A 27,305-nucleotide genomic window follows, 5' to 3' on the forward strand; every position below is an offset into this window, starting at 1 on the left:
CTGTCTTTTTCCATCCAAAAAGTGACGCAATCTTCTCCGAAACAGTTGTGCAGACATGCATCAAACTTGGTAGTTGTGATCGCCACGTGGCAAGAAGGTACGGGAGTAGTATCATTTTGGCCCTGCCCCCTCAGGCGGAATCAAAAGGAGAAATACTGCCGAGAACGAGTAAATGTGGGGTTCATGGTGCTGAGAACCAGTCAATGTGGGGTTCATGGTGCTGAGAACAAGTCAATGTGGGGTTCATGGTGCTGAGAACAAGTCAATGTGGGGTTCATGGTGCTGAGAACCAGTCAATGTGGGGTTCATGGTGCTGAGAACCAGTCAATGTGGGGTTCATGGTGCTGAGAACAAGTCAATGTGGGGTTCATGGTGCTGAGAACCAGTCAATGTGGGGTTCATGGTGCTGAGAACCAGTCAATTTGGGGTTCATGGTGCTGAGAACCAGTCAATGTGGGGTTCATGGTGCTGAGAACCACGTCAATGTGGAGTTCATGGTGCTGAGAACCAGTCAATATGGGGTTCATGATGCTGAGAACCAGTCAATGTTGGGTTCATGGGGCTGAGAACCAGTCAATGTGGAGTTCATGCTGCCGAGAGAACTAATCAATGTGGGGTTCATGGTGCCGAGAACCACGTCAATGTGGGGTTCATGGTGCTGAGAACCTCGTCAAAGTGGGGTTCATGGTGCTGAGAACCAGTCAATGTTGGGTTCATGGTGCCAAGAACCAGTTAATGTGGGGTTCATGGTGCTGAGAACCAGTGAATGTGGGGTTCATGGTGCTGAGAACCTCGTCAATGTGGGGTTCATGGTGCCGATAACCTCGTCAATGTGGGGTTCATGGTGCCGATAAACTCGTCAATGTGGGGTTCATGAATGTGAATTAGAGTCGAGATAAAACCGTGAGGGAGTCTCAATGGACTTTATGTTACAGGCCTTTGAAAATGCATTTCGTTCTATAAACGGTAACTTTCATCGAATTTTATTCCCATTTTTTGCAAAAGAGTCTAAAACCATGTTAGCGATTGTGAAAAATGAAATGAGATATCGAATTAGAGTTGAACTAAAACTGTGAGAGAGCAAGCCACCGCAGGCCTAACAAAAGAGGCCTCAAAGCTATGGGAGGAAAGAAAATGGTGGCGATTTGTTTTTGAAACCTCTTCCAGAATGGGTGGAGTTACTCCCTCAACGGGGGAGGCCACACCCCCGGACAGCCTCACAGACAGACAGAATCACCTATGGAGAATATAATATAGATAGATACCGAGATTATAGATTATACTTAGTTTTATAATATTTTATAATATAGAAAAGACCGAGAAGGCAAATTCATAATTTTGTCAAAAGGTCAAAAGGTCAGCATCACATAAAATCGTCAATTTTCATCCGATTGATCTGAAATTTTAATAATTTGCATATTGAGTCACTGAATTGGTTCACCAATCAAAAGCTAGAAGCTGATTGTTTTTTTTAGATCAAAGGTCAAGGGTCAAGGTTGCGTAAAATCACCAATTTTCAACCCATTGACCTGAAATAAAAAGAATTTGCATTGAATTGGTTCACGAAACAAAAGGTAGAAGCTGATTTTTTTTTTATATCTAAAGCTCAAAGGTCAAGGCTACATAAAATCATCAATTTTCATATTGTATTTACTAGCAACGGTACCCGCCCTACGGGCGGGGCTTCAATTGGGAAGCCAAAATGAAAAGGAAAAATATCAGAAATTGAAGGCAGAATTTTTTCTATTTTAAACGATTCATATAAACATCCGTCAAATCATATCACACATAAATCATCAAAATCAAAACATTGGGATGATTGTGTTTCATTGTGATGTTTGTGCGGCGACGGGCGGTGTGTACAAAGGGCAGGGACTTAATCAATGCGAGCTGATGACTCGCGCTTACTGGGAATTCCTCGTTCGTGGGACACTGTCTCAAGCCCCAGTCCCCATCACGGATGTGGCTCAGCAGTTTACACGAGCCTGCCGGCGAAGGGCAAGGTACACGCTGGCCCGTCCAGTGTAGCGCGTGTGCAGCCCCGGACATCGAAGGGCATTAAACGTTCATTCAACATTAAACGTTCATTAAACATTAAACGTTCATTAAAGGATTACGAAACGAAAAACATGACGAAATTACGTTCACACCTTCACGTCAAACACTACCGTGAACACATACATCCTCACAACATCGTCACAATAAGAACATCGTCACAATGAACATTATGTGAACGCGAATATTATGCGGGAGTCCAAACCTGAAAATGCTGGAGACCAAAGCTGAAATTGGGAAAACTAAATAGCCTATTTTACTCCTGGGGGTCCCAGGATTACCCACCCAAAATATCTTTGCGATCAGTTCAGCAGTTTTTACGGTACCTTCGAACAGACAGATGGACATTTGGTGAATTATAGTAAGATTTTAAACTGTTTTCGTTATTTGGGCACATGGAAGAAGAAGACATCTGAATACAAATGAACACAGACGGGCTTTGCATTTTCAGATGCTTACTTGATTTTTTTTTTTACATTAACATGCTTTATGTTTTATATATTTTATTAATTTGATATGGATTACATCCATCTGTGTTCTTAAATAGTTTTCATATTCATTTCAGTTGGTTTTGGGGATTGGTGGGGCTATGCATCATTTTGGGGGAATGGTTGTGTCTAGAGTCCCTGTATAAAGAGAGTTGTGTCAACTCAAATTTGGACGCCATTTTGTGTCTAAGTGTGTCGGATTAGATATACATGTACATTCGCGATATGGGGTGATATATTCTAAACCTGCTAAAAAAAAATTTACTACACATATTTAGTCTTATTATTACATACAGGTGATATTTGTTTTGTCAAAAACTCAGCTATTGCTGTGAAAAAGAGCTGTGTGGTGATATTAAAAGTGGTATGGCAATGCATATTACAAGCCAACACTGCATATAAGAGCTAACATTATAAGTAAGACAAACCAATGCTGTCGTTCTCTGAATTTTAATAACTTTTAGAAAGGAGTGTGGGCATATCCAATATTTTTTAAAGGGTGCCGAGAGCAATTCCGGTGTAGGACTTCCAGCCGACATATAGTCTAACACACTTAAAACAAATTCTGTACGTGGTATTGCCATATTTCTATAGTGTACAACTTTAGTTTTATCGACATTTATATTCAATTTCCATTGTAATGATTTAACAAGCTGCAAGTCAGCTTCTGTCTCTGACATAAGGAAAACGTCATCGGCATCTAGTAAGATTGAAACGTTCATTTATTACTACACCCTTGCCCAGAACTCTGATGGATATTGCCTGATCGATTAATATGTTTCATAGCTGGCGACTTAATTAACACTTAATTTTCGACTGCGCCAAGCCGTAATTAAACAGAGAAAAAACTTTTTAAAATACCTGCAGTGTGCACGGTTCGTCTAGTCGAACAGATATGGAAAAGCACAGATAAGACGTCGTATTTGTCCCAAATTTGTCTTCTGACTTTATCACTTGGAAATCTATACATCTTATATTTCCCAGATTGGTTTGAACAACCAAAAGCAGAACAACCAGTCATTTTGTTTGGCAATAAACAACATTCCCGTACCAAGCTGATGTTCACGCACGGTGAAGTTAGACACAAAATGGCGCCACGAAATCACGTGACCAGAAATCTCGGGTCAGCGCATGGCACAACTCTCTTTATACAGGGACTCTAGTTGTGTCTATTGCTACCCCACCCCCTCCTCCTCCTCCTCCACAATTCTGGCTTGTTTTGGTTGATTCCACATGTACATTCGATTTATTTTCATAACAAATTAATATTTTATATATATTTTGAATATTTGACCCCCATAAAATGCCAAGACCTTTGAAACACTTAAGATTCGCAAGACCCTTATGACCACTAAAACCTTCAATATGCCTCAACCCCTTTCAAACCTTTTGACCCCTAAAACCCACTCTACCATTTAAGACCCCCAAGACCCTTATAACCCCTAAAACCATCAATATCCCTAAACCCCTTTAAAACCCATAAGATGCCCTAGATCCTATAGGCCCCATTAGAACCCTTAGACCCCCAAGACCTCCTGTCTTAGGGCCTTCTGCAGTAACACTTGAGAGTCAATAGCGATAATCAAAAGCCCCTCCTCTTCTCCCCCCTCTCCCCCCATAGGTAAACCACCTCAGTACCAAGCTAAGAGGGAATAAAATATAATTGACGAATTTTTAAAACTTACTTTTTGCAGTTTCTGCCTACCGTGGTTGGTAGCATCACGAAAAGAGAAAGTGTCAAAAGGGAAACGTCTCACGTGGCGAAGGGAAAAGTCCCACGTGGCAAAAGGAAAGGTCCCACGTGGCAAAAGGAAAGGTCCCACGTGGCAAAAGGAAAGGTCCCACATGGCAAAGGGAAAGGTCTGACGTGGAAAAGGGAAAAGTCCCACGTGGCAAAAGGAAAAGTTCCACATGGCAAAGGGAAAAGTCTGAGGTGGCAAAGGGAAAGGTCTGACGTGGCAAAAGGAAACGTCCCACGTGGCAAAGGGAAAGGTCTGACGTGGCAAAGGGAAAAGTCCCACGTGACAAAGGGAAAGGTCTGAAGTGGCAAAGGGAAAAGTCCCACGTGGCAAAAGGAAAAGTCCCACGTGGCAAAAGGAAAAGTCCCACGTGGCAAAAGGAAAAGTCCCACGTGGCAAAGGGAAAGGTCTGACGTGGCAAAGGGAAAAGTCCCACATGGCAAAAGGAAAAGTCCCACGTGGCAAAGGGAAAAGTCCCACGTGGCAAAAGGAAAGGTCCCACGTGGCAAAGGGACATGTTTGACGTGGCAAAGGGAAAAGTCCCACGTGGCAAAAGGAAAAGTCCCAAGTGGCAAAGGGAAAGGTCTGACGTGGCAAAGGGAAAAGTCCCACGTGGCAAAAGGAAACGTCCCAAGTGGCAAAGGGAAAAGTCCCACGTGGCAAAGGGAAACGTCCCACGTGGCAAAGGGACAGGTTTGACGTGGCAAAGGGAAAAGTCCCACGTGGCAAAAGGAAAAGTCCCACTTGGCAAAAGGAAACGTCCCACATGGCAAAGGGAAACGTCCCACATGGCAAAGGGAAACGTCCCACATGGCAAAGGGAAAAGTCCCACGTGGCAAAGCGAAAAGTCCCACGTGGCAAAAGGAAACGTCCCACGTGGCAAAGGGAAAGGTTTGACTTGGCAAAGGGAAACGTCCCACGTGGAAAAGGGAAAAGTCCCACTTGGCAAAAGGAAACGTCCCACGTGGCGAAAGGAAACGTCCCACGTGGCAAAGGGAAAGGTTTGACTTGGCAAAGGGAAAAGTCCCACGTGGCAAAAGGAAACGTCCCAAGTGGCAAAGGGAAAAGTCCCACGTGGCAAAGGGACAGGTTTGACGTGGCAAAGGGAAAAGTCCCACGTGGCAAAAGGAAAAGTCCCACGTGGCAAAAGGAAACGTCCCACATGGCAAAGGGAAACGTCCCACATGGCAAAGGGAAACGTCCCACATGGCAAAGGGAAACGTCCCACGTGGCAAAGGGAAAAGTCCCACATGGCAAAGCGAAAAGTCCCACGTGGCAAAAGGAAACGTCCCACGTGGCAAAGGGAAAGGTTTGACTTGGCAAAGGGAAACGTCCCACGTGGAAAAGGGAAAAGTCCCACTTGGCAAAAGGAAACGTCCCACGTGGTGAAAGGAAACGTCCCACGTGGCAAAGGGAAAGGTTTGACTTGGCAAAGGGAAAAGTCCAACATGGCAAAAGGAAATGTCCCACGTGGCAAAGGGAAAGGTCTGACGTGGCAAAGGGAAAAGTCCCACGTGGCAAAAGGAAACGTCCCACGTGGCAAAGGGAAAAGTCCCACGTGGCAAAAGGAGACGTCCCACGTGGCAAAAGGAAACGTCCCACGTGGCAAAGGGAATAGTCCCACGTGGCAAAAGGAAAAGTCCCACGTGGCAAAAGGAAAAGTCCCACGTGGAAAAAGGAAAAGGTCCCACGTGGCAAAGGGAAAGGTCTGACGTGACAAAGGGAAAAGTCCCACGTGGCAAAAGGAAACGTCCCACGTGGCAAAGGGAAAAGTCCCACGTGGCAAAAGGAGACGTCCCACGTGGCAAAAGGAAACGTCCCACGTGGCAAAGGGAATAGTCCCACGTGGCAAAAGGAAAAGTCCCACGTGGCAAAAGGAAAAGTCCCGCGTGGCAAAAGGAAAAGTCCCGCGTGGCAAAGAAAATAGTGAAGAATCACTTCAATGGTGAAGAACTGCTGAATATTTTTTTCAAATTGCGCATGCAGATCTGGATGTTCACCAACATCGAATTCATTTGTCCTTGTCACACGCCCAACCTGTCCACCATGTTTCATTGGAATCTGTCAAAAACCTTTTGAGATATCCTGCTCACAAACAAAAACAGACAGGAGTGAAATATAATCTCCAACCTCCTTCAGTGGTGAGGTATACATAAATGGAACATTAAAAAAAGTCTAAAAATGTGATGAATGTCAGAAAACTAGGTCAATCATGTTTGTCCATGTCTAGACTCAAAGATTCCCAGCAATTGCAGACAAAAATCCAAAGCAAGGAATTTGCCCACACACATACATTTTTCAAAGGCGACGGTGTGACATTTTATGTCGACAAACAATAAAACGTTGTTGCTCTTACACGAGCCTCGACTTTGTATACAAAAACAACTAAACGTGTACCTGCAAAATTGTTGTATAGTAGTTTTTAGTTTAATTATTCCCAATGGAGAATGAGAGTCAGAGTACATGTCAGTGTTATGCACAACTCCCAGGCTGCCATTGTTAGGGTTCTCCCAATAGCGAGGAACATTTCAACATTTGGGTTGATGATGCTTAAATCTTCACCAAACATGATTTGGACCAGCAGGATACCCCAGAGGTCGGCACACTTCCCTCTGAGCTGTCGTCTCGCCTGGGTTTGAATCCCGACTCAGCTATAAACTGTAATTCCAGTATTCCCCAGGTGGGATGATTCATCACTGTGGAATTCATCATTCATCACTCTGACATCATTTGTTGGTGGACATGAAAGATCCCATGGTGTCCTTCAAGATCCCATGGTGTCCCTTCGTGGGCGGCAAGTTATTGGCGGCAGCCTGAGAAAATTACAAATTCCTGCCCTAACTACTGCTGCGAAGGCAATGGCAAACCACCCACCATAACCCGTGCAAAGAAACTCCTTCGGAAGCATCAATGCTCTCGAGTTTGGGAAATCACATCAGCTCCGCAAAAAAGTTTTTACAACATTAATATAATTGATAGATACTAGGGCATGCCCGTACTATATCTATATCTAAAATTATATCCCCCCCCTCTATTTACATGAAATGGTTTGGTCCAAAGCGAACGGCTTGCGAGTACGGTGAGAATCCCCCCCCCCCTCTATTTACATGAAATGGTTTGGTCCAAAGCGAACGGCTTCGGAGTTTGGTAAAGAAATCGCCATAGCGTGCCCAAACGCGCAGGAAAGCGAAAGAATCGCAAATTTAAGGAAATGCCCGTACTTCCGTAAGGAAGAGAAAAGAAATGAAAAGGAAAAACATTCCAAACCGCGAGGGAAAACAACACGGCACGTCGACACAACAACGTGTCCTGTGATTGGCCGTACGTCGCTGCCAGTAGCTGCCCCCCAAAAAAAGCTTTCACCGTCCGGCGACTGAATTTAAGGGGAAAAATAAAACGCTCTTCGCTTAAAACAACGCCCTTCGCTCTGACTGAATTGGGACAATGTTTTTATGTTTTTAATTGAATTACTATCCGTAATGGCGCACGCTCTCACGGGAGCTCCGGAAGGTCGTATATCGCAGTTACGATGAATCGCAAATTAGTTTTTATTAGTTTTAAAACATAGTTTAACGCCAACATAGCGCCAACATAGTTTGCAAACGTGAAATAAATGAATACGCTCTCAAATGTGCCGTCCGAGGCAGAGTCTGTTCGCCACGTTCGGCACACGTGATAGCTCGCTGCTCTCTGATTGGTTGAATCGTTTTTTGGACATAGCTCGGTAACTGCTTGTCCGATTAATTTCAAACCTTGAAAAGGCACATCCTCGGGTCCCCAGCAATATACCTGGCAAGTTTCAAGTATATCGGACCGGTAGTTGTCGAGAAACAGCGGTCACAGACAAACATACATACAAACATACAAACATACAAACATACAAACATACAAACATACACACAGAGATTGCTGGAATTATAGATAGATGCACTACTGCTGTGTCACATTTGGGTTAAAGTACACAGACAGATTTACTTACACACGCACACACACACGCACACACACACACACACACACACACACACACACACACACACACACACACACACACACACACACACACACACACACACACACACACACACACACACACAAGCCTGCACTAACAAATGTGATATGACAAGAAAGGTTGTGGAGTTTAGAAAACCAATCATTGCAGTTAATCCCGATGTGAAGTTTCTGTCCTACCCCTTCCCCACCCCTCTCCCCCTCCCCTCTCCCCTCCCCTCTCCCCCTCCCCTCGCCCTCCACCACCCCCCTCGACCTCCCCCTCCACCTCCCCCTCCCTCCCACTCCTCCCTCCCCCCACCCTCCCACTCCTCTCCCCCTCCCATCCCTCCCCCTCCCCCCTTCCCTCCCCCCTCCCTCTCCCATCCCCTCCCCCCTCCCCCTCCCCCCCTCCCCCTCCCATTTCCTCCTCCCCCTCCCTCTCCCTTTCCCCCCTCCCCCTCCCTCTCCCTTTCCCCCCTCCCCCTCCCTCCACCCTACCCTCTCCCCCACTCCCCTTTCCCCTCCTCTCCCCCTCCCCCTCCCTTTCCGCCCTACCCCTTCCCCATCCCCATCCTCCTCCACCCTCCCCTCCCCCCTCCCTTTCCCCCATGCTCCTCCCTTTCCCCCCTACCCCTCCTTTCTGCCCTCCCCCTCCCCCCCTCTCCTCCCCTCCCCTCCTCCCTGTTCCCCTCCCCTTCCCCCTTCCCTCCCCTCCCCCACCCGGCAATGCCGGGTACTTCTGCTAGTCCTGAATACAGCTCTCTGACCCTCTACGGAATCCAAGCGTTCTCCGAACATTTTCCTACATGCCTCCTGCGCCTTTGCTACCTCTTTCTTTGCAGCCTTCTTGGCTGCCTTATAACTTTCATGCTCTGCCTTTTCTGCTCCCGTAACCTTCGCCTTCTGCCACTCCTTGAACTTCTTCCTCTTCTCGTCAATCCTCTTTCCAACTTCATCATCCCACCACCATGTTTCCGAGTGCCTCGGTGGTCCTTTTGTCCATCCACATACCTCACCAACGGCTCCCAACAGACTATCTTTCATTGACTTCCAACCACTTTCAAGCTCAACCACATCATCCTCTACCATACTCAGCCTCTCTTTTAATGCCTCCCTTACTGTCACCTCTTTCAACCTCCACACCTTCATTCTCAGTTGGTACTTCACCCGCCGAGCTCTCCTCGCACCTTTCACCCTTATGTCGCAGACAACGAAGTGGTGCTGTGAAACAGCCTCCTCCCCCGGGATCATCTTTGTGTCCCGGAGGTGCCCCCTATCTCGCCGAGGCACCATCAGGTAGTCAACGGTTGTCGTCGACCCACCTGACGTGTATGTAACAAGCCTATTATCCTCTTTCTGGAACTGAGTATTACAAATCAACAAATCAGCAAACTCCAAAATCCTTTCACCTTCTCCATTTCTCACACCATATCCGTAACCCCCATGAACTTCCTCAAAACCGTCCATACTCCTTCCCACATGTCCATTTAGGTCTCCTCCTACCACAACAACGTCCTCATCTTTCACATTTTCCTATCAGCTTCTCTATTGCACACCAGAACTTGTGCTTCTCTTCATCGCTCCGACCAACCTGCGGAGCATATCCTGAGATGACGTTCACCAAGAGCTTTCCAATCATCATTTTCACCATCATCAACCTTTCACTCACTCTAGTCACACTCACCACACTGTCTACAAACTCCTCAGAAAACAGGACACCAACACCATTCACACCCTCCGGGCACCATTGCCACACAAACTTGTATTTCTGTCCCTCCCTACCCTTCACCATTCTCACACCACTTCCCTTCCATCTCGTCTTCTGCACACAACATATGTCCACTCTTCTTCTGACCAATACTTCCACCACTTCTCCTGACCTCCCTGTCATTGTCCCTACATCCCATGTCCCAAACCTCAGAAACCGATCTCCACGTCAGGCATCAGATGTTTCGTCGTCATAAATGGAGTGATTTCCACCCTTCAATATCAAATTGCTTCGCTCGGGTTCCCCACCTTGAGTTTTGACGAGGGAGTGGGGTCCCCCACGGGGTACTTCGGGCTGTACCCTGCCCATATGTAGTTGTAATTGTCATGGTTCCCTTTTTGAGGCAATGTTTTTACGGGCGGATGCCCTTCCTGACGCCAACCCTTTTAGTCGCCTCTAACGACATGCAGGGATACGGTGTACCTATTCTAAACCGGGGTACACACCGGGGACAAGTACAGATATCAGATATCGTTACTTCAATCATGGGACAAGTACAGATAACAGATATCCTTACTTCAATCATGGGACAAGTATAGATATCAGATATCCTTACATCAATCATGGGACAAGTATAGATATCAGATATCCAAACATCAATCATGGGACAAGTATAGATATCAGATATCCTTACATCAATCATGGGACAAGTACAGATATCAGATATCTTAACATCAATCATGGGACTAATACAAATATCAGATATGCTTTCATCATTCATGGGACAAGTACAAATATCAGATATCCTCATCAATAATGGGATAACCAAAAACAATTACCTCAGATTTTAGTTTCTCCAGTTCCGCTTGTGTGGCCTCGTGTTTACTTCGGAGCTGAAAGAAAGCAGGTTGTGTTGTATGATGAACTGAGCAAACCACGTTGATTTAACCACAGATTTCTCGACACATCACTCATCTTTGCATCCTCCATTGGAGTTTCATTTCAATCGATTTTTTGATCTTTTTCAACTTTAGTAGCTGAATGAAGGTCAATTAGAAAAGCACATTCATTACATTGCACAGCACACTATACACACACACAAACACACACACATATATATATATATAGATATATACGAGCAAAGGTACCCGTCAATGATGGGGGTTCGTGGATGTCTCACCTGAAATGAGCAATTTCCTTTGGAGTGTGTATTGATAGAAACGGGAATTCAGTGTAAATATTGAGTGAGCAAATGTCACAATGGGTGAAGCTGGTAACCACGACAACCTCGTTCCATTCTATCAGCTAAGATTTCCAATCCATACTTGTTGTACCTCCTACCTACTGCTCAGGAGTAAGGGTGATATTATGAAAGGTCATATGGGAAACGGGTTAAGGCATGTTTTGGGCCTACAGCCTGACGGAAGATCACCAAAGTTCTTTCCATACCAACCGACCACCTCCATCCTTCTCCACATCGTTCATTCAGCTCCGAGCTTCCCTCTCTATATTCACCATAGCTTTGCTTTCAGCAATTTCCCACAGCATTTCATTCTGGTTTCCCATTCAATGATCCATATATCAGTAGTTTCAGTTTCACGTTTCAACATCAGTTTCACTTTGAGATATCAGTTTAGATTCATCATCGCAACTTGTGATGCGACACGAATAGTGCACAGAAAAGGTCATCAAAACCGATTTTGAGAGGAAATTTATTCGAATTATCTAAGGGTCTAAAGTTTTTTTTGGGTCATAAAGGGGACTAAAGTGTTTAAAGAATAAATGATCTTAAAAAGGCCAAATGGGGTCTAAAGTGTCTTAAAAAGTCAATAGGACTGAAAAGTGTCAAAAGGTGTATACGTCTCTCTCCCCATCTTGTCTCCCGCTTTCTTTTTTGTATGTTTTGTGTGTCCGTTTGTTTTTGGTGATTAATTTTAGGTCTTACACGAGCCTCGATCTTGTATACAAAAAAAAAAAAAAAAACTCCATTGCCAGGGCATGGTTCAGGCCTATCCAATTGGTGGAGGCAATATCTGTAGAGAGACCACGGATGTTTGCGGTCCACACAGTTGAAGATAGGAGAATGGGCATTGGGTTGGTGCAGGATAGGGGTGTGTGGAAGGTTTGTGTATGCTTCTTAAACTTTTGATGACTCACCGTGCACGTGAACAACAGGATGTGCGTTTATAGCTGGGTAGCGATTCAAACCCAGGCTAGACGGTTCAGATGAGTGCTTGCACCTTTAGGATATCCTGCCATCCCAGTGCAAGGCTGTATTCCTCAACCAGTGCCCCCAGAAAAATCATTTTGCACATTATTTTGTGTAAATGTGCAATGTTTGTCTTTGCTCTTTATATGCTGCTCTTTGTTGATTTTTGAGTTTTGCAGATAATAATTGGTGTTGCACAACAAAGTAAATGATCATTTTAACAAAAGCCGTCAATACCTCCTGGTACTGAAGGGACAAGCTGGCTTGGTTCCCAATCCAATGGAGAGAAAACTTCCTCATTGGAACCGGATTTACAAAATGCCCGTACCGTGCCATTACCAGTACAGGCCGATGTACCCTCGTCGTCCTCTTCGCTGCTTGCCTGAGCGATTCTGTGCTGCACGCAAAAAAAAAAACCACACACACACACACACACACACACACACACACACACACACACACACACACACACACACACACACACACACACACACACACACACACACACACACACACACACACACACACACGTGACAATCTAACACAACTGCACCAATGCACAACTACTGCCTTCAAGCTGTTATGAACTGGGGTAGATAAAACATTGCAAAGTTCATTTAGGCTTGAAGTTTGATCATTTATATGTTAATATTAAGCACAACAAAGACCCCGAGATCGTCTATTTCTGTCCAGTGTCTACCTGATACTGTTTTTGCTAATTTATTGTCTTGTCGACTATTTGAGAGTAGGGAACCGTTGGAGTCAGTAGATGGACAAACCTGTGGGCTGAATATTTTCATTTTAAAGCATAAGGCTCACAGAGGAGGGAAACAAGATGGCCGCAGGTTGATTGACACAGAGGGGAAAAATGGTTGTTTTTATTGGTTCACGAGTTATCAAGTGACCACTATATTCGTCATGTGTGTGTCTGTCTGTCCGCAGCATAACTACCCGGTGATATAATCCGATCTTGATGAAACTTGAGTGGGAGGTTGATATGATCTAGTTGTTTCCTGCCTAGAGTGGGCGTATTGCGCCCATTGTGGGCGGAGCCACGCCCGAAAAAGATGTCTTTTTAGGGGGTAATCAAGTTCAAGCTACATCTTCTCCGAGGGGTTTGGTGGAATCTGCCAGGGGTTTCGATATTTGGTTCGGCCAATGTCATGTGTCCAGCCCCACGGAGGTCGATTTTTCATTTTTATAAATTCTTTTAATTTTTTTTTCATTTCATTTTTCACCGAATTTTCGGTATTGTGCAGCTAACTAACCTCATAACTGATTATACATTATTTCCTATCTCATTTCAAGGTCAGTAACCTTCGTTTTGACATTTCCGGGCTTGGCCTGTCCAGGCCTGTTTCGGTTATAGTCCGTCCTTTGTCATTAAATCCGCTCGCTCGTGAACCATCGTCGTCTCCTGACTTGTATCAGACTTTCTTGTGATTCGGTTGTGATGTCAGACTCTGAAGGACTTCAAGATGCATTCGTTCCATGGCAGAAAAGTTTGGAAAAGAGCGGAATAAGGATAAATGTGGAGGAAACAGGGGTTATGGAGAGAGGAGGAGAAACAGGGGTTATGGAGAGAGGAGGAGAAACAGGAGTTATGGAGAGAGGAGGAGAAACAAAATAGAGGATGGCTTCATGGATGGCTTGTCCTAATGGCCTCCTCCTGAAATAAAGTTCCTTGGGAATCCTTGATATAGATATTTGGGATTCGACAGGCAAGGAGTTCAAAGCAAGTAGTCTAATTCAAACTTGCGGGGTTGACTTTGGAGGAGAAAGCAGTTGCATTGGTGACGATAGGAGGGCGTGGAGTCAGGAGTGGGGAGGGAGAAGCGGAGGAGGAGGTGGGACGAGATGGAGGAGGGAGTGAGAGACGGGGAGGGAGTGAGAGACGGGGAGGGAGTGAGAGACGGGGAGGGAGTGAGAGACGGGGAGGGAGGCAGACTGAGACAGAGAGGAACGGGGAGACGGAGAGGAATGGGGAGGCGGAGAGCCAGAGGAACGGGGAGGCGGAGAGCCAGAGGAACGGGGAGGCGGAGAGCCAGAGGAACGGGGAGACAGAGCCAGAGGAACGGGGAGACGGAGAGCCAGAGGAACGGGGAGACGGAGAGCCAGAGGAACGGAACAGGGAGACGGAGAGCCAGAGGAACGGAACAGGGAGACGGAGCGGGACAGGGAGACGGAGCGGGACAGGGACAGGGAGACGGAGCGGGACAGGGAGACGGAGCGGGACAGGGAGACGCAGTGGGACAGGGAGACGGAGCGGGACAGGGAGATGGAGTGGGACAGGGAGACGGAGCGGGACAGGGACACGGAGCGGGACAGGGACACGGAGCGGGACAGGGACACGGAGCGGGACAGGGACACGGAGCGGGACAGGGAGACTGAGCGGGACAGGGAGACTGAGTGGGACAGGGAGACTGAGCGGGACAGGGAGACTGAGCGGGACAGGGAGACTGAGCGGGACAGGGAGACTGAGCGGGACAGGGAGACTGAGCGGGACAGGGAGACTGAGCGGGACAGGGAGACTGAGCGGGACAGGGAGACTGAGCGGGACAGGGAGACTGAGCGGGACAGGGAGACTGAGCGGGACAGGGAGACTGAGCGGGACAGGGAGACTGAGCGGGACAGGGAGACGGAGCGGGACAGGGAGACGGAGCGGGACAGGGAGACGGGGCGGCACAGGGAGACGGAGCGGCACAGGGAGACGGAGCTTTTTCACGTGTACTTACTTGTACACGGGTACTTACTTTTTCACGTGACTAATTTTGGGAATGCTCCTCACCGTGAATGGAACATCCATCTTTGGGAATGCTCCTCACCATGAATTGAACATCCATCTTTGGGAATGCTCCTCACGGTGAATGGAACATCCATCTTTGGGAATAAACCAATAAACCAACAAAGCTCGGTCAGGGACTGTCGCCCGCACCTTTGGAGGCAGGATATAGTGCATTATTAATTTATGATATATCATGACGCTCGATTTTGGTGCACTGTTCGTGCCTTCAACCCGTATCACGCACACAGCCGCACATGACACTTACAGTTTCAGTGTGCCCGAGGACGACGACTGACGACTGACGAGTGACGAGTGACTAGCCGAAGGGTGGTTCTTCTTCTTCTTCTTCCTCTTGGGGTCAACTTCCTGGATCTGGAACGGGAAGTGATATTTTTTTCTTTTATTCTTTCCTTTACCCTGTGGATGGTCCATCGATTTTATATATAATTATAAACCGAAGGGTTTTATATATATATATATAAGTCCTTAAGGGTCAACGAGATTATTTAAATATCCTTCAAAAAAACAACAACATTTCATTTTACGGTCGGTTGAATGTGACGTCACGACAAGGAATGGTGGACGATTTCAAATGCATAAATTCGCTTTTCAGTGATTAATTATTGATTAATTGGTTTAGATTCAAAAGGGTGGAGGCCCGGGTGCCCGGGGCGTCCGCCCGGACGTCTTTAGCTTGAGGCTCATTTTCCGCGGCGCAACACCTGCGGGGGCCCAGGATCGAGGGTTTGAACCTTTGCCGTTTGCAGCTCTCGAATCTCATCGTTGATACGTCATCGTGGCCCGCCTTAGCCTGGTGCACCACGACGCCTCCACCGATTGGAGTTCACTTGGAACATGCATTTAACCCCCATGTGATTGATCTAGTTAGGCAGCTTAGCAATAATTTCTGGGGGAGCGACTTTACAAAACTACCATTTTTCTTTTCGTGCTTATGGACCAAACTTTTACAAATAACACTGCATGTGATAGTCAGGTGGCTTAGCAACAATTTTTAGGCGTAATGTTACAAGCCGGACAAAAGTCCCAAATTTGGTATGGAGCTTCGTTTGGACCTATCAATTGATTTTAGCCTAGGAGCCATCCTGACCGTTTCAGATTTTCCAAGATGTTGGCCAAAATTCAAAATGCCACCAGCAAAACTGAAATATCATATATCTCTGGCTGTAGAAGTCACAGATAGACAAATGAGGTATCAAATCAGGGGTTTTTGAGGTCAGTGAAACTGATTCAGGGAAAGGTACATTTCATATGTCACTTATTTTCGAGATGACGTCCAAAATCCAATATGGCCACCAAGGAAAATCATACTATAATGCAAGGACTTGAAAAGTTTGTTCGCCTAAGGCTCAGGCATCGAAGGATGGATTAACTTGACACTTTGCACACCTATAGATATCGTTTTTGACCGTGTCAATGTGGGCCGTTTTTTTCGATTTCTATCCTAATTCGGGGGGTACGGGGAAAGTGACGTTACTTTGCGGGGGTTCGGTGACCCGGATACGCGTCACACGCTCAGGTCATATGGTTTATTTACAAACACCATGCTTTGATGACGCATGACGGGTACTGTCCGTCATAGACGGGTACTATTGCTAGTTAAAAAAATGATATGAGAGTATTAACAGAAATTATCTATTTGTGTCTTTTCAGATAAATCAACATGGAGCTACCTGTAGACTTTAGTCGCTGCATTATCTGCCAACAAGAAACAGATGAACAGTTCAATTGTCCACTTGTCAGTCCAGGACCAAACGCTGATAATAAGACATCTACCTACCAGTCATTCTTGAGTAATGTCGAACATTTCCGCGAGATTGATCAGCTCCCAACTGAACTGAAGTTTGGGAGTGATCAAAGTGTTGACGAACTTGTGAACAATTCTGCATCGTGGCATAAATCGTGTCATTTCAAATTCAACAATGAGAGACTGGCAAGAGCAAGAAAGTGAAAGAAATCCAATCCCGATGGTAGACAACAAATTAAGCGCCGGACAGTAACCATGATTAGACGATGTTTGTTTTGCGAGAAAGGCGCAGATGAAGGTGACCTCCATCTGGTTTCAACATACGATATGGATGCCAGTCTAAGAGCTATGATCAACGAACTGCAAGATACCCAACTACTTGCGAGGATTGTTGGTGGAGATCTCATAGCTATGGATGCGAAGTATCATCTAAAATGTTTGACTAACCTTAGAAATCGGTATCACAGTCACATGAGACAGTTACACCATGCAACGGTAAACATTGATGACGTAACGAATGAGTCTAGAGCATTTGTTGAACTCACCGGTTACATTGAAATGTCTGTTAATGCCGGGACTTTCATCTTCAAATTATCCGAGTTGCACTCACTGTACGTGAATCGGCTTGAGGCGTTGGGCATCAAAAAGACTATGGACAAAACCAGATTGAAGGAACAGTTACTTGAACGATTTTCTGATGCACAAGTGCAACATGATGGGCGGGGCATCGTTCTAATATTCAAAGAGGGAATGAAAGACATGATAAAAGATGCTATTAAAAGTAGAGTAATGAGTCACAAGTGTGCCTAACTATTGGGCAAAACATCATGTACAACGTCAAGAAAAGGAAACCTAATTCGCCTGTGAAAGTCCGGCACACTCTTGACCGAGAACCTCCGCGAACAATTTATATTGGCCTCAATATACATGCACTGACTAGGAGCAAGAAAATCATCCAACAGTTACATACAATGGGTATCAGTGTTTCCTACGACAGGGTGATGCAGCTTGAAGACTGGCTCGCCACAGCTGTATGCGAGAGGTTTGAAGATGATGGTGCAGTAGCTCCGACTATTCTTCGGAAAGGTCTCTTCACCGTAGGAGCTCTTGACAATCTCGACCATAATCCGAGCTCAACCACGTCGAAGACATCTTTCCACGGCACGGGAATAAGTCTTTTCCAATTCCCAAGTGAGAGGGAACCTGATGTGACTAGACAGCCTGTTGCTATACCACCATCTGGGTCACAGAATCATTCGCTTCCAGACAGTTATTTTCCTGCTGTTTCGCTGAAGACCACCGATGTTGCTGTTCCACAGAATAATGTTCAACCCATCAAATCTGTTTTACCAGATGCAAGACGTGACGAATATGGCTGGATAGAACATGGTCTTCAACTTGTCAATGATACGGAACTGAGCAAGGATAATTCGCTTACACGGTCTGCCTATCATGCCTCTAAGCAAGAGGTGACAGTAGAGCCGTCACCTATATGTGCACTACTTCCTCTGTTTTATGAAAAGTCAGCCACACCTGCAATGATCAAACATGGCATGGATGTCCAAAGGCAAGCAACAGAGTACCTTAACCCAGGACAAATCCCAGTCACAACATTTGATCAGCCGTTGTTTACGCTCGCCAAGTACGTACAATGGAAATGGCCAGATACGTATGGAGAGAAAGTGCATGTGGTTATGATGGGAGGATTGCACATCGAGATGGCTTTATGGAACACTGTTGGAGATTTGTTACAGGGCTCCGGGTGGACAGCGGCCCTTACTGAAGCTGAGGTAGCCTCATCTGGAATTGCCGATTCATTCCTGAAAACAGCTCACCTGACCAGAACTAGACACGCTCACCAAGTTACACTTTTGACCCTTAAGAAGCTTATCGTCGAGGCATTCGACCAGGATCCCAGCGGTGCGAATGATAACGACAGTTTTAATAACTGGCATGAGAGAATGTGTAAAAACTGTCCCACGTTCAAGTTCTGGGATTTGATTACGCAACATGAGATCCTCATTCTCGTATTTGTAAGAGCCCACCGGGAGGAACTTCACACTGTACATTAGCGTTCTGGAGGAGCTCGTACCTTTGTTTTTCGCATTAGATCATGTGAACTATGCTAGGTGGCTGTCCGTCCATATCAGAGACATGAAATCTCTGCCGAAACCAATCGGAGATGAATTTGAGACTCGCCATCACTGGGTAATCTCGAAATCAACCCACAGATATTCTGCTATACCCGTTGATCAAGCGCACGAGCAGGAAAACAAAGTTGGTCAAGGGTTCCGGTGGTGCAGTAGGACTGTAGGACTAACTGAAAATCCAGTCGCCTTCAAACGTTGGATGACCTCTGGACCACAACTCGCCAGACTCATGAAGCAGTTCGAGAACGAGTATATTCTTGATGATGACCCAGAAAACCCTACGAATTTCGAGCACCATGAACAGGGACTCGCCGCACAGAAAGCGTTCCAGCAACAGGTTGATAGCCTATCTAAAGTCATACAAAAGATGGGCAATCCTTTCCTGGATGATTTTCCCGAGTTAGTAACTCTTGACAGTCGTAACTGCACGAGTGAGACCGCAGTGAATACAATCCGTACACTGGAAGACATTGGTACAAAAAAGTATCAGGACTATGTGACGACAGTCCTTGTGGATCGCACTCGCTCCATACACAATCCGATGTCAAAGAATTCGCTACCCTTATTGTCGACAAAAGTCAAAGCTAAATCCAAGGACGGCAAGAAAGTAAAAGTGCTCGAGAACAATATGGCACTCTTCGGACAGTTATACATCTCCTTGCAAAATAGGGATGGTGATATCAATGACTTCTTCGCACATGAAGTTCAGTCATATCCTCCTTCCTTGTCTGACTTTGGCAAGCTGAACCCCATCCCCAAGGTAGAAAATCTCAATTGTTGCAATGCAATGCAACAATGCAACAATGTTGCAATGCAATATTCACCGACAAGACATCAGGACCAGCCTCATCTCCATCGCATCTGCTCCATCATTTGAACACCTGGCTTTTAAACTCTCTGGTCACACACAGTCAGTCAAGGCTGTTGTCTACCGCCCTCCCAAACCACACCCATCATTCCTGTCTGACTTCTCCTACTTTCTGACCCAGCTATGTTCCCTCTCCCCCTCAATCCTCCTCCTTGGTGATTTCAATATCCACATGGACTCCACGATAACCACCGACTTCACTGATTTGCTCACCTGCTTTAACCTCACTCAACATGTCAACTTTCCTACCCATAACCGTGGTCACATTTTGGACCTTGTCTGCTCTACCGGACTAATCTTGCACCATCTCTCTGGCTCCGACCTCACTCTCTCTGACCACCTAGCCATCACTCTGACCATCAACATCCCCACCCCAGCACCAAGGCATTATCGCACTATCAACTTCCGTAAGCTAAACGCTCGTTCACCTACCTCATTCTCATCCACCCTCTCTGAAAAAATGTCCACTTCACTTCTCCCTTCGTTGACCTCCACACCCCTTCTGACCTCACCGACTACTACAACCACACTCTCTCCTCCTGCCTTGACCAACTTGCGCCTATAAAAACCAAAACAGTTTCTTTCACCCATTCTGCTCCCTGGTTTACCCCTGAACTCCGCCTGATGAAAACTCGCGCTCGCCAACTTGAAAGACTCCGCAATAAAACAGGTCTCACAGTTCGTTCACTCCCAGGCCTACAAGGACCACCTACAACACTATAAAGATGCCCTCTCCCGCGCCCGCTCCGCCTACTACTCTCAAATTATCCACTCTGGCTCCGGAAACCCAAAAGCACTCTTCTCTACAATAAACAAACTCCTCAGCCCCCTGAACACCACCACCCAGTCATTCACAGTAGACAACTGCATCTCCTTCCTTTCATTCTTCCAACGCAAAATTGAAAACATCTACAACAGCTTGACCACCGCCGCACCCGCTCCCTCTCAAACCACCTGCCCCCCCTTATCCTGCCATCCCCTGTCTCAATTCTCCCCAGTCTCCCCTACTGACCTCTCTGAACTCATAGGAATGAAAACTGCCACCTGCACTCTTGACCCCCCATCCCCTCCAGCTTTGTCAAGGCCTCCCTTCCTGGTCTCTCTCTCCACTTATCATTGCAACAATAAACTCCTCCCTGTCTACAGGCATCGTCCCACCGTCCCTCAAAATTGCTGCTGTTACCCCCATTCTGAAAAAACCTGGACTAAACCCTGACACCCTAAATAACTTCAGACCCATCTCCAACCTACCCTTTCTGTCAAAAGTTTTGGAACGCGCTGTAGCCACTCAACTCAAACATCACCTCTCTGCCAATAACCTGTATGAAACATTCCAATCCGGATTCCGCTCCAACCACAGTACTGAAACTGCTCTCCGCAAAATCACCAACGACCTTCTCCTCTCCTCTGACGCTGGCAACCTCAACATTCTCATCCTCCTCGACCTCAGCGCCGCTTTTGACACCATCGATCACACCGTCCTCCTCACCCGACTTGAAACCACCTTTAACATTACCGGCACTGCCCTCTCTTGGATTAAATCATAGCTCTCTGACAGACGCCAGTTCATCTCCATCAATAACTGCAAATCCCCCACTGCTCCCCTCCCCCAAGGTGTGCCCCCCAAGGTTCAGTTCTTGGCCCCCTCCTCTTCATCCTTTACCTGTCCCCCCTCGGTCACTTAATCCGCCGTCATGGTCTCCAATTCCACTGCTTCGCCGATGACATCCAGCTTTCCATCTCCACCGCCACCCACTCTATCCTGACAAACTGCATCACTGAAATAAAATCCTGGCTTCAAATCAACTTCCTCAAACTTAACTGTGAAAAATCTGAAATAATCATCATTGGCCCAAAAACGCTCATAAAATCCAGCCATAACTTTGCCCTCAACATCGACGGTATCCCAATAACCACCTCCCCTCACATCCGGAATCTTGGCATCATCTTTGACCAAACCCTCTCCTTCGACAAATACACTAAACAGATCACAAAGACAGCCTTCTTTCACCTGAAAAACATCGCCCGTCTCCGTCCATCCCTCTCCTCCGTGGCTGCAGAAACCCTCATCCACGCCTTCATCACTTCCCGTCTGGACTACTGCAATAGCCTCCTTTATGGTTCACCCTCAACAATCACCCATAAACTCCAATACATTCAGAACTCCGCTGCCCGTCTACTCACCCATTCCCGGACCCGTGACCACATCACCCCCGTCCTTTACAAGCTTCACTGGCTCCCCATCTCCCAGAGAATCCAGTACAAAATCCTCCTCTTGACCTACAAAGTCCTCCATAACCTGGCCCCATCCTACCTGGCTGACCTCCTCTCCAGACACACTCCCACCCGCAACCTCCACTCTGCTGGTACCAACCTCCTCACCCCCCCCCCCCATCCGGACCAAATTTAGATCCTGGGGGGACAGGGCCTTCTCCATCGCTGCTCCCACCCTCTGGAACTCACTACCTCACACCATCAGAGACTCCTCCTCACTCACCACATTGAAAACATCACTCAAGACCCACCTGTTCAACACTGCATTCAACATTTAACCCACAGCATCTAACCCCTGACTATCTCCTCTCCTTCTCCCTCCTTTGTGCTTTGAATATTTCCCTATTGATTCTTCTGTTTTGAAATTGTTTTTATGTTTTGCTATGCATTATGTTTTGCACTCTGTCAAAGCATCTTTGGGCTTCCTGAAAAGCGCTATATAAAATAAATGCATTATTATTATTATTATTATTATTATTAATGTATCGAGGAGCCGAACCAGACAGAGCCACCTGCATCATTTGACTGCAAAGTCCTGGACGGTGCTGTGATTGTGCACTGCTTGCCTGTAACACATGTCAGAACATTCCACGAATATGCAGACAATGTGTTCATTCCCTACCTGGAACGACAGCTAAAGACCACCAAACGACTGGACCTTGTGTGGGATACATACTCGTACATACCGAACAGTTTGAAGGAGTCAACCAGGGAAAAACGAGGGAAAGGAACACGCAGAAAGGTATCTGGTGACACCAAGCTGCCAACAAACTGGATTGACTTTCTCCGTGATCCTATCAACAAGAAAGAACCGTTTGAATTTCTTTCCTCAAAGGTGGCAGAGTTCAACTGTCCCGCAGGCAGTTCGGTATACATCACAGCTGGAGAGAATGTTCTATTATATGCATTGGAACTGAGATCGAAATGTCCATGTGCAATCAGGAGGAGGCCGGCGACACGAGGATCGTGGTTCACGTGAAGCATGCATTGGAGAATGGTTCAGAAATTGTCCAAGTGCGCACCGTGGACACAGACATCGTTGTTGTTGTTGTTGTTGTTGTTGTTGTTGTTGTTGTTGTTCTTACTGGCATGTTTCATGATCTTTCACATATTAACTCAGATGTAGACCTATGGGTAGCCTACGGTGTGGGAAAGAAGTACACACATTACAGTATCAATGCCATCTGTGCACGCCTCGGTGAACCTAAATCAAGGTCCCTTCCCATGTTCCACGCCTTCTCAGGATGTGATACCACGTCAGCATTTCGAGGGAAGGGAAAGAAATCATTCTGGCAAGCATGGCATGTATATGATGCAATCACAAATGTTTTCGTACACCTGGCCACACATCCATTTGAGCATGTTGATTTGGAATCTGAAACATTTAAGAAGATCGAGCGACTAGTTATCATAGTGTATGACAAAACAAGCAATTTGACCAATGTAAACAGTGCACGTATGGAGCTCTTCTCCCGGAAGAGTCAAGCTGTAGACAAAATTCCACCTACTCAGAATGCACTCCTGCAGCACACAAAGAGGGCAGTGTACCAGGCTGGCATCTGGGTTACCAGCATGGTTACCAGCACAAGAAGAAAACTTCCAAGTCCAGCTGGATATGCTTGGAAAAAAGTCGCCGAATCTTGGGAACCTGTCTGGACAACAATTCCCCAAGCTTCTCGTGCTTGCAGAGAATTTATCAAATGCGGCTGCAAAAGAGATTGTACAGTGTGCAAATGTAGCAAGGCTAATCTCCTTTGTACATCTCTTTGCCGGTGTAAATGTTCTACCAGATCATAAGGTCAGTCACAGCAAAAATACTGGTCTGATGCAACATTTGAACGAATACCATATCATTATTTTAATTTTTTTTGGCGGCCATGTTGGATTTTGGACGCCATCTTGAAAATAAGTGACATATGAAATGTACCTTTCCCTGAATCCGTTTCACTGACCTCAAAAACCCCTGATTTGATACCTAATTTGTCTATCTGTGACTTCTACAGCCAGAGATATATGATATTTCAGTTTTGCTGGTGGCATTTTGAATTTTGGCCGCCATCTTGGAAAATCTGAAACGGTGAAATCTGAAACAAATCCGTCTTCTACCGACTCGTCTCCGGCCTAGCCCCCCCAGCCCTGTCTGTGCTCTGTCCCCCAAATATTCCTACAGGTCGCACAAGATCTGCCTGCAACCCTCTTATGGTTAAACTGGCAAAATCAAGACTCTCCGCTCACCTTCACTCCTTCGTTCTTCTTTTCTCCCGCCTCTGGAACAAAGTCCCGCACTCTCTTCAACCGCACTCCTCCCTCCAGGCCTTTAAAACAGCTGTTCACCACCATCTCTTATCTTCCGCAATCCAAAACCTTGATCTTTTTTCTACCCCCGGTAATTTCACCCCAAATCCACTTTTTGGAAATACCAACTTCTTTCCTGGAAGTCCTTGGTGTCCTTGCATTTTATAGCGATCCTGCCTGCCCCCAAGCCCTCTCCCTCCCACACATCTCCCGATGTCCATGCTCTCAAATGTTGTGTTTGTGTGCTTCCTCCCCTTCTCTCCCCATCTCGTCTACCGGTCCCCTTTTTATATACTTTGTTTGATAAATGTTAGCTCTTTCACGAGCCTCAATTCTGTATACAAAAAAAACAACAACAAACAAAAAAAACAAAAACGTCTTCTTCTTCAAATAAAATGACCACACTCTAAATTAACCCTCTTAATTGCGTTAAGACTGCCGAGATCCCTCAGACGTTTGCCGACCCGTTAATTCCGCCAAGACGCTTCACACCACCAATACCCCAAAAACCCAAAAGACCCCGAAGGCCCAAAGCACCCCGAAATGGTCAAAGATGCCGACCCCTCTGATACGACGTGCGGTGAGGCGCGCGGGGCGTGCCGAGTCACGCTGGTACATATATTCTTCTATAGCCGTAGATGATTAGCTTCTATAGCCGTAGATTAGCCGTAGTACTACATAGCCGTAAATGATTCTGTCTGTTGGGTGTCTGTCCGGGGTGTGGTTTACTCGGTTTGCAGGGTAGCTCCACCCATAGCTCCACCCATTCTGGGAGTGGCTGCATATAATTATAAACAAATATCCACCATTTTATTAACTCGCATAGCTTTGAGGCATGTTTTGTATGCCTGTGGTGTCTTGCTCTCTCTCCCAGTTTTATTTCAAATCAAATTCGATATATCATTTCATTTTTCACAGTCGCTAACATAGTTTTAGACTCGGTTGAAAAAAAACGGGAAGAAAATCCGATGAAAGTTGCCGTTTATAGAACGAAATGAATTCTCAAACGCCTGTAACTTCAAGGCCATTGAGTCTCTCTCACGCCTTTATCTCCAATCTAACTCACCATATGATTTCATTTTTATCGATGGTTTCAGACTCGGTGTCAGCAATAATTGAGAACATTCCACACACGCGGGAAAATGCAGAGATATATATTTTAAAATCGCGTCATGGTGTATCATACACCGCCCAACATGACACCGACGGCAATGTGTCGATATATATTAAAAATTCGCTTTTGCTTTTCCGTTAAGATATATTACTTTTTCGTTTGATGACAGTCGTCACAAAAACGTCAACAATGATGCCGACATATATTTCTTCGTTTTTATTTCATTCAACATTAGCCGGAAGTAAAATATGTTTCAGGAAATTACCGAGAGATATTTCTTCGTTTTTTTTATTAGTTATGTGCGCATACACTTTAAATAGGTTTATTTGAAATCTTTAATTTTCCACAATATAATTTACTTGCCATTTATCATTTGATGATTACGAGACACTTCCTCTTGAGGATAGTGACAATTCATGCGCTGCGTGGAAACTTCTATTTCCAAAATGAATGAGACGCTCGATGAAGAATGCAGACTTGAACAGGATGTAGCAAGAAAGCGAATGAGACGGGCGAACGAGTGCGTCGACGAACGTCAATGCAAACTTGCGGGGTCACCCGTAGGAATCCCACGGGCATGGATGTGTGTGACATTTCGACATATTGAGTTAGATGCTGCACATTCATTTTTACAAAATGGTTACTGGCAAGTCATCAGATCCAGAAATGGTGTAATGAACACAATTTATTTACGCGCAAGCAAGAAAGCAAGACGGCCCGATTTCCGATTCCGACGGGCGAGACGGGCCGACGGCGAGACGGGCCGATTTGGAGCAAGAAAAAGAACGAGACGGGAGAAAAACGAGAGAAACGAGACGGGGAAAGCCGATTGGAGAGGCGAGTGAGGAGCGATTGGAGAGGCGAGTGAGGAGCGATTGGAGAGGCGAGTGAGGAGCGATTGGAGAGGCGAGTGAGGAGCGATTGGAGAGGCGAGTGAGGAGCGATTGGAGAGGCGAGTGAGGAGCGATTGGAGAGGCGAGTGAGGAGCGATTGGAGGGGCGAGTGAGGAGCGATTGGAGAGGCGAGTGAGGAGCGATTGGAGAGGCGAGTGAGGAGCGATTGGAGAGGCGAGTGAGGAGCGATTGGAGAGGCGAGTGAGGAGCGATTGGAGAGGCGAGTGAGGAGCGATTGGAGAGGCGAGTGAGGAGCGATTGGAGAGGCGAGTGAGGAGCGATTGGAGAGGAGAGTGAGGGTTTGGAGAGGAGAGGTGTGTGAGGGATTGGAGAGGTGAGGGATTGGAGAGGAGAGGAATGTGAGGGATTGGAGAGGAGAGGAGTGCTAGGTGGAGAGAGGAGAGTGTCAGGTGGAGAGAGGAGAGTGTCAGGTGGAGAGAGGAGAGTGTCAGGTGGAGAGGAGTGAGGGGCCACATATTATGTGAAAGAAATAAATTGTGTTCATTGCACCATTTCTGGATCTGATGAATTGCCAGTAACCATTTTGAATGTGCAGCATCTAACTCAATATGTCGAAATGTCCCACGGGTGACCCCACTATATTTCTTCGTTTTTATTTCATTCAACATTATTATCCGGAAGTAAAGGTTCACATGTTCATTTCACGTGTGCAAAAACAAACTCCATTTCACGTGTGCATGGACATGAAACACAGACGGGAAATTGCTGAGAGATATTTCGTTCCAAGCAATTCTACACCGCCCAAATAAAATATTTCACCGATACACCGAGCGAATTTCAGCGAATTTCAGCGAATTTCACCGAGTTTCAGGAAATTACCCAGAGATATTTCTTCGTTTTTATTTCATTAGTTACTAGCAGAAGTACTCAGCGTTGCCGGGCGGGGGAGGGGGGAAGGGCACGTACACTTTAAACATGTATATACATGTGGGATGTGGGATATATACATGT

General features: G+C 46.2%; 1 long non-coding RNA gene across 1 annotated transcript in view; it reads right to left on the reverse strand.

The window, feature by feature from the left end:
- LOC137437349 (uncharacterized) overlaps positions 1-15,363 on the reverse strand; it is a 29,328-nt gene extending 13,965 nt beyond the window's left edge. The window contains exon 1 of the long non-coding RNA XR_010986473.2: positions 15,240-15,363. This is a non-coding gene — a long non-coding RNA (uncharacterized LOC137437349). The remainder of the gene's footprint in view (positions 1-15,239) is intronic.
- Between the last annotated feature and the right edge of the window lie 11,942 nt (positions 15,364-27,305).

This window comes from Myxine glutinosa, chromosome 12 (assembly GCF_964187855.1).
Source record: "Myxine glutinosa chromosome 12, kmMyxGlut1.1, whole genome shotgun sequence".
NCBI lineage: Eukaryota > Metazoa > Chordata > Myxini > Myxiniformes > Myxinidae > Myxine > Myxine glutinosa.